This window comes from Sus scrofa, chromosome 9 (genome assembly GCF_000003025.6).
Source record: "Sus scrofa isolate TJ Tabasco breed Duroc chromosome 9, Sscrofa11.1, whole genome shotgun sequence".
In the NCBI taxonomy this organism is placed as follows: Eukaryota; Metazoa; Chordata; class Mammalia; order Artiodactyla; family Suidae; genus Sus; species Sus scrofa.
In genome coordinates, this window is record NC_010451.4 from 136,242,333 (window position 1) to 136,250,728 (window position 8,396).

The 8,396-nt window shown below is 51.3% G+C and overlaps 1 long non-coding RNA gene across 1 annotated transcript; it reads left to right on the top strand.

Annotated features, from left to right (window-relative positions):
* Positions 427-7,646, top strand: LOC110255550. The gene is made up of 4 exons (XR_002336095.1): positions 427-574; positions 1,334-3,575; positions 5,817-5,902; positions 6,234-7,646. It is a non-coding gene; the product is annotated as an uncharacterized LOC110255550 (long non-coding RNA).

The window sequence follows — 8,396 nt, forward strand, 5'->3', positions numbered from 1 at the left end:
TTCTGAGAAGAGCAGGAGGACAGGAGAGGAAGAGTCACACGCCCTGGAGGGACAGGGGCTCCGATGATGTGGACCTGGTGCAGGGCACTGGGGGACAGAGCAAACTGGCTTCCTAAAGAGGCATGCGTGTGTGTGTCTGTGTGTGTGTATCTGTGTGTGTGTCTCTGTGTGTATCCCGGTGTGTCCCTGTGTGTGTATCTGTGTCTCTGAGCTCCCTGAAGGAGTCACAGCTGTCCTCCCAGGGTGGCTGGACCACATGCCCTCATGCTGGGGGCCCCCCATGGCTCGGGCTAGAGACCACCACACCGTGGAGGTGACAGCACCTAATATTTCTCCAAAGCACAGGAACCTTCACAAAAGCTTTCTGCTTAAAAGGTGAGGTTAGCCAAGGCGGGGGAGTGATGTTGTTTACGTCAGCTGTGGTTTGATCACAGTTCCTTCGAGTTCTTTATGGGTCGTCCTTTGGGGCGCCTGGGGCGGGGGGGTCCAAAAGGAAGAGCCCTTCTTAGGAAAAATCTTCATTCCTCTTAAATCCCGGGGACTGCACCTCTCCTTTCTCGAAGCCCACAGACAGGTAACCTTTTCTTTCCATCGGAGGCTCACATCTGCCTGAGGAGAACGCGGTGGTTTCTGAAGGGGGCTGGGAGGGGTGGGAGCACGGGGGCTTGGGCGGGGGCCTGAGCTGAGACGCCTCTCGGTGTTTGGAGGGACCCAGACTTCCCGCTCTGCTCCCCCGGGGCCTGGCCTCTGAACATGAGCACAGGCCTCCGTTTACCCAAGGTCCAAGTTTTCTCCTTATTCTTCATGCTTATTGCTCCAGCCTTCTAAACCCACGTGGTGATCCCACGACGACAATGCCCCATCGCCTTGGGTGGGGGGTGCACCCCACGAGGGCCTCCCCCGCAGCTGACTCCCCAGGCCCAGGTCGGAGCCAGCCCTGCCCCAGCGCCACCGGCGGGGGACCGGCCGCGGCACCTTCTTTGACCCACGGCAGGGAGCTTATGTCTTCAATCCCCAGATTTTCACAGGGAAAAGCTGGGTTGTTGAGGCGCTCAGAGTAGAAAACCCACGTGAGTAACAGGTGCATTAGAGACATTAACCGTAAGAGTTATTGTTACTAAAGATAATATTCCTTTGAAGCAGACTCTGGCTTCCTCTCTTGGCTCGGACAGAGGGTTCACATAAAAATCGGCCCTCCCTCACCGCTGACCGTGGCCTTCGGCCCCCCACTGTCCCGCCGAGCCCGTGGACCATGACCCACCCCACACGGAAGCCAGGGGCTGGCAGTCGTCCTCCACCTGCTTTGGATCCCATTTCCTTTCTCCTTTGGCAGCTGGTGCTCGCAGCTGATGCTCGCAGAGGAGCCCTCACTTCTGTGGCCGCTCACGTCGCCTTCCTCACGTTTCGTACGGAGCGTGGCAGCTCTCTCGTGGTCATGGAAAGGTCTGTTTTACGAGTTTTCCTCTTCTGCTCCTCGACGTCTGGAACTGCGTTTTACTTGTCTAGGTATCCAGCAGGTCCTAGGCCTCACCAGGCACGTATTAGGTCTTTAAAAATGCCTGTGTCACAGGGAATGGATGGATGGGTGCATGGACAGGTGACGCTTCGCCCACGACTCTGAGCAGTGCCCTTCGCAGAAGACGAATTGGAGCACGTGACTCGTAAAACGAAAAATCAGGAATCCCTATACTTTATCTTCTCTCTTCCTTTCCACGCTCACTTACCCTCCTTTGGTCCCCCGTGTTTCCTCCTCAGACCACTTTCCTTCTTCTTCGTGCTCAGGCCAACGTCCCTCTAGTCTTGTCTTCTGATTCCCATTGGCCAGGGCACAAGGAGCATCTTCTCTGCCGTGCGCTGAAAAGAGGTATCATTTCTCCCTCCCCAGGGAGCTGGTGTGTGTGTGTGTGTGTGTGTGTGTGTGTGTGTACCTCTGCACACTTGCTACTGGGAGAACATCTGGGAGACAGAACACTTTAAGTGCTTCTATTTCAGATCAAGAATCTTGATTAACAACAAACCATATATCGCTAAGGGTGAAATTATATGGTACAGATTATACACATGTTGGAGCCTCAGAGAAAAAAACCTTTCAGGTGAGGGAACTTGAGAATGCCCTCGTAAGATGGGGGAATGGAGTTGAAACTTGAATGAAAATAGAAAAGGGTCTTGAAAGTTAACTTTTAAAGAATTTTTTAATCCAGTACTATTTCACTATTTTGGACCCAATTATCAGGATTCTTAAGTAAGTTTATCACGCGTTCTCCGAATGGGTCCAGGGGAGAAGTGATTGACAGGACAGAGGGACGACTGAATCCACAGTGGAGACCTCGCCGCCTAAGGAAGGATGGAGGAGCACACAGGTGAAGGGAGAAAAGAAGTGAAACGCTTTCAGCACCCACGTTTCAGGTCAAAGTGACATTTTATTTCTTCGCCCCCACTGCCTAACAGGGTAGGGATTATTTCTCGCATGTTACAGATGAGGAACTGAATTCAGGCAGGTGCCCAAGGCTACACGGTGCTTCCTGGCGGAATGAGGAATCTAGCTGGAGTCTGGCTTCCTCAAAACCCCTGGCCCCTGTAAACCTGCTGCCTCCAGCCCAGCTCAAATCATTGATATTCTGATTGCAGCTCATCATAAACGGTATTTACTCAAGTCCCACTGCTAAGGATTATTGAAGGAGAGGAAAAGATCTTTTGAAAATACCCTGTAACTCACATTTTACCTGCCAGATGGAACAGCCACATTCCTGCAAAAAGGCAAGGTCTTACTCTCTGTGTATGTTTCATTCCAGGAAAAGGGAAGGTCCCCAGCCCACTTCTCTGGGCGTGAAATCCATCCGTGGATGTAGAGACACACACCATCTCTCTTTTGCACCAAGCTCCGTGTATGTCTCAGCCCTTCGCACAGATCCGAGTGCACTGTTTCAGCTGGTCTGGCTTCTCAGCTGCCACATCTTGGGACGGGGAACTCATTCCGGCACAGTGGGGTTCTTGGGAGGATGGACTGTGGTCCAGGTGCAGAGATAAGCCACGTAAGGCGAGGCCAGGTCCCAGGTGCTCTAGGTGTAACCAACGAGCTCTCAGAGAGGAATGGAGACTAAACAGTGCTGCTGGGGTCTATGACCCTAGGAGATGAGCCAAGGGAGTCCTTCCCGAGACCCTTCTAAGCCAGAGCAGGGGAGGAAGGTGCTTGCCAGCAGGGGAGAGACCTGAGCTGACTTCCCCCTTCCTCCAGGCTGGCCGTTCTCAAACACTCCACTCTCAGCGCTCCACTCTTAAAAAGGATGAAAGCCACCATTGCTCACCTGGGCGATGTCACTGGTATTTACTTCATTAGAAGTGAAAACTGATACATTGAAACATTTTATTTATTCATTTAAAAACCACAAGAAGAAAGCCATTACATGTTAACACCAATAAACGACCTTTGATGAAAAATAACCATAGTTTGCAAAACAGCAACAAATTAAATGAGTCTCCTTGTTTTCATTTTTGCAGATCTCTTTGGTGTCTGGCTAACTAGAAGACCACTGGATTCTGGCATCGGATTCTGCCTTGCAAATTTCTGGCAACAGGTGTTTGGTTGAAGTATATACTAAAAAAAACTGAAGCCTCACATAGATCGTTAGTAGGGAGAGGCATGTTTTTAGCAGGCTTTGTAGGCAATTGGGGCTATTCTTCTTTGATTCTTTTTTCGGGGGGTATATTTCTTAGGATGTTGACTTCAGAACAGATTGGGTGTTTATAACTGCGCCGTTAACACATAGATATTAATCGTGTAAAATGCCATTACGGCGAATAAAACCACAGTCATGATTGCTCGCTCAAGTCTTAACAATACTTGGTGCTCAAAAAACAAACTAACAGTAACGACTTAGGCATTCCTTCTGATTTCACCATGTGAGCATTATAAGTAAAGGATCATATTGGAAAAAAGGTTCCCTTGTGGTGCAGGGGGTAAGTGTCTAGCACTGAGACTTACTCTTCTTTGATTCTATATTAAAAATCTGGAGTTCCTGTCATGGCTCAGCGGTAACGAACCCGACTAGTATCCATGAGGACGTGGGTTCGATCCCTGGCCTTGCTCAGTGGGTTAAGGATCCGGCATTGACATGAGCTATGGCGTAGGTTGCAGATGCAGCTCAGCTCTGGTGCTGCTGTGGCTGTGGTGTAGGCCAGCAGCTACAGCTCCAATGTGACCCCTAACCTGGGAACTTCCTTATGCTGAGGGCACGGACCTAAAAAAAAAGGAAGACAGACAAAAATCTACGAGAGGCCGTTTCTTCGAGTTTAGCTGCAATGTGGACATTGACGGGTCTATTAGATTGGTCCATCTCCCCCTTTGCGATGGCCCAAGCTGAGCTCACTCCCCAGAATTCCTGTTCTAGTACATTTCCAGTTAGGACGGGCAATGGGGAGTTTTCCCCAGAGTTAGTTGACTAACATCCTTTGTTGATGGATGTGGCAGCAACGTCTTTCACACACAGGTTGAACTTTTCCTCCGGGTGCACACTCCCTGCCGGGCTTTTATGTCACAGCTTCTGAGGCATGTTGGATAGGCCGAGAGTCCCCAGAGGGCTCCCTGAGAACCGCTGGCTCAGGGGCTCTGCGAGGAATAAGAGGAGTCAGGCTAGGACTGAGTTCTACAGGATTCTCAAAGGCCAGCAGAAGAAGTTAGGGTTTTTTCCTCGAGAGATTAAATGAAGATTTATGAAAAGTTGTGTTTTTTGTTTTGTTGTTGTTGTTGTTGTTGTTGCTATTTCTTGGGCCGCTCTCGCAGCATATGGAGGTTCCCAGGCTAGGGGTTGAATCGGAGCTGTAGCCACTGGCCTACGCCAGAGCCACAGCAACACGGGATCCGAGCCGCATCTGCAACCTACACCACAGCTCACGGCAACGCCAGATCGTTAACCCACTGAGCATAGGGCAGGGATCGAACCCGCAACCTCATGGTTCCTAGTCGGATTCGTTAACCACTGCGCCACAACGGGAACTCCGAAAGTTGTGTTTTAAGATGACTTTGATTGGGGTGTAGGACGTGGGTTTGCACACGGAAATAACACGCAGGGAGTATGGTGCAACCTGCCCTCCACACATGCCCTCATCTGCCTGCCCTTCGCCAGCGACCACGTCCAGGTGTTGAGATGCAGTCCCAGGATCCACTCCCCCACCGTGTTGCAGGGAGGGGACCCCTTCCAGGGCCCAAGCGTGTGCTCTTGTCTAACACTTGGGAAGAGTTGTCCGGGGAGACACACGTGCTGACAAAGCCAGAGACTTTCTCGGGAAGGGGCACCGGGCAGAGAGCAGCAGGTGAGGGAGCCCAGCAGATCTGTGCTGCCACGTGGCTCCCAGCCTCAGGTCTTAGGGGCAGGGGATCAGTTTCCAGGTGTCTTTGGCCAGTCGTCTTGCTTGACACGGGCCTGGTCTGGCACAGGGTCCTTTCTGGCGGCCCTCACACCTCCCAGCCAGGATGGATTACAGCACCAAGGATCCTACAAAGTTGGCCGTCCCCTCCCTCTAATGGCCTCTCCCAACCTTCCCAGGCTTCAGGGAAGCTCCTGTTCCTTATCAGGGCTTCCTCTGGGAGACAAGTCATGCGCACGGCTAGGACTGTGCCCGGCCAAGGCGGGCGGTTTCAGTCAATGGTGCCCGAAGAGTCGGGACCCAGTGCTCTCTCCCGAGCTCGGTTGGACAGCTCCCCTTGGCTGCCCTTCATGCCGCTCACGTTTGCAGATTTCAGTCGGAACTTCTCGCTCCTCCTTCTTCCCAGGCTGCCCCTTTCCCTGTTTCCACTTTCGTGATGTTTGTTCCTCCAGGCACTGGTCACCTAAGCCTGTTACCTGAGAGCCATCTTCACTCTACCAATGAGCGGGTCACCAAGTTCGGCTGAATAGTCTGCCTGGTGAGTTTAGTTCGTCTCCCATCGGTCCCTCTTGCCCAGTAGCCTTCAATCGAGGTCTTTGTCATCCCGTGTCTGATGTTTCTGCAACAGCTCTTCCAGGGCTTTCTCCCTCCCTCCCTCCCTGCCTCCCTCCCTCCTTTATTCTGTCCTGTCGGCTCCACCGCCCTCAGTGTTGTTCTAGGATGGCTCTAAAACACAAACCTGTTTACTTAACTTTGGGCTGCAAAGTCTTCTATCTTCAGAACAAATCCCAGCAAATCCCAGGACGAATCCTCAGCCCTGAGCAGGGACGTCAGGTCTCACACCGTGTGGTCCCCGCCTTTCTTTCCAGGCTTATCTTCTGCCTGCCACTCACCAGCCCCATGTCAGCATCACGCAGGTGGCCAGTTTTCTTTTACAACTTGGTGGACTCAAAAAGATGCGCAACCTAAAAGTTGAGAGTCATGTGTTTATTCAGTGGACAAAACTGAAGCCTTAAACCCAGGAGGCAGCATCTCAAGTAACCCCAAAACGCCGCTCTGAGGAGGCAAGAGGAAGCTAGGGTGTACAGGGAAGACAGTGGCAACAGACAATCACTGTTAATAGACGAAACCAGATATCTCAAGTTAAGGAATTTAGTGATTTTCTCCAAATGGGAAGATGCAACGTTCTGGGCTCACTGAGATCTTTCCTTTGCGGTACACCTCGGGTCTCTGGGGCCAGGGTCCTGTGTTCTCACATCCTGGGGAGTGGCTGCAGTCTGATGGCTGCTGGACAGCAGGTGTCTATGCTTCCTTCCTGCCTCCCTCAGGGCTCCCCTGGAGGTGGCTGCCATCGCTGATGACTGAGACATCTTTGTTTATGGATAAGGCAGGCGCTATTTTATGTCTCAGGTACCAAGTGGGACCCCGAAGTCTGGCTAACCCTGACTTCACGTGTTCTCAGGGTGTAGGTTACAATCTTACGGGTCTTGGGTGTCTAAGCCTCACCCAACAGCATCACAGGGTGGAGCGTTGCGGAGGGGATGGCAGAGAGAAAAGGGACCAAGGAACATTCCATCAGCTTCCACCTGTGCTGCACTCAAGCTCTTCTCGAGACTCCCTGGCTGGGCCTGGAGCCCAGTGTGGTCACGCCTGTCCAGTTAGAGCGTGGTGTTTGCTGGACTTCACAGCACCGTTACTCCAGATCCACCTGCCCTCAGTGCAGACCAGACCTCTGATGCCAGCGCGGTCCCTGCCATCCTTCCTGGGGACCAAGCTGGTCCAGGGACTGGTCAGGGATGGTGCAGGTTTTGCAGGGTTCACAGAGGTCCCTGCTGGGCCCCACCGCCTGTTCTGACCGGCTCCACTCTCAGGCTTCTTCCTGTTCATCATGCTACTCGTGCTTTGAGCTATAGCGCTTTGTGTTAATTCTCTTCCGTCTCAAGAAGCTCGGCTTGGATTCACTGCGTCTGATCACCCTTTTCCAAACTCCCGGCAGAGGGGATGCTCCCTCATGACCCAACCCCCAGGGGTTGAAACACCCGCGAAGGAGTGAGAGTGTGGTCTAAATGCAAGACGTTCACGCAGAATAGACTGAGGTTCAAAGGCAAGGCGCCCGGTCCCTGCATAGGTTTGTGCTCAGCGACAAACATTCGCGAGGCCTTGGTGGGTGCAAATACGGCCGGTGGAGATTGTCTCTTTCCCTCAGGACGGTCTTTTCAGCTTTCATCTCCCCTCCCCCGCTGTTTCTTTTCATTTTTTTTTTCTTTTTCTTTTTATGCTGCACCTGCATCATATGGAAGTTCCAGGCTAGAGCGCAAATCAGAGCTGCAGCTGAGGCCTACACCACAGCCACAGCACCACCAGATCCGAGCCGCAACTGCAACCTATGCTGCAGCGCATGGCGATGCCAGATCCTTAACCCACTGAGAGAGGCCAGGGATGGAACCTGCATCCTCATGGATACTAGTCAGGTTCTCAACCCACTGAGCCACAACGGAAGCTGCCCCCTTCTGTTAAAAAAAAAAAAGAAGGAAAGAAAACAAAACAAACAAAAAAATCCCACTAGGACTTGTTAGCATAAAACTTAGGCTATGATAGAAGCTGGGTCCTGGCTTTACATTATATCAAAAAATTACTTCAAAGGAGTTCACTGGTGGCACAGACGGTTAAGGATCCAGCGCTGTGCTGCAGTCGCCCAGGTCACTGCTGTGGTAGGTTTGAGCCCTGGCCCAGGAAATTCCATATGCCCTGGGTGTGGGAAAAAAAAAAAGAAGAAGCTCAAAATGGATCAAATATCTAAATATAAAATCTAAAAATAGAAAACTGTGAGCAGAAAACATGGAGGAAATGTTTCTTAACATTGGATTCAGTAATGATTTTTGGATTTAACACCAAAATCATAGTCAACAAGAATAACAATGGATAAGTTGAACATGACAAATCCTAAAAGCTTTTATGCATCAAAAAAAAAAAGGACCAACAGACTGAAAAGGCAAACTTAGTATAAGAAAAAATATTTGCAAATGACAAAT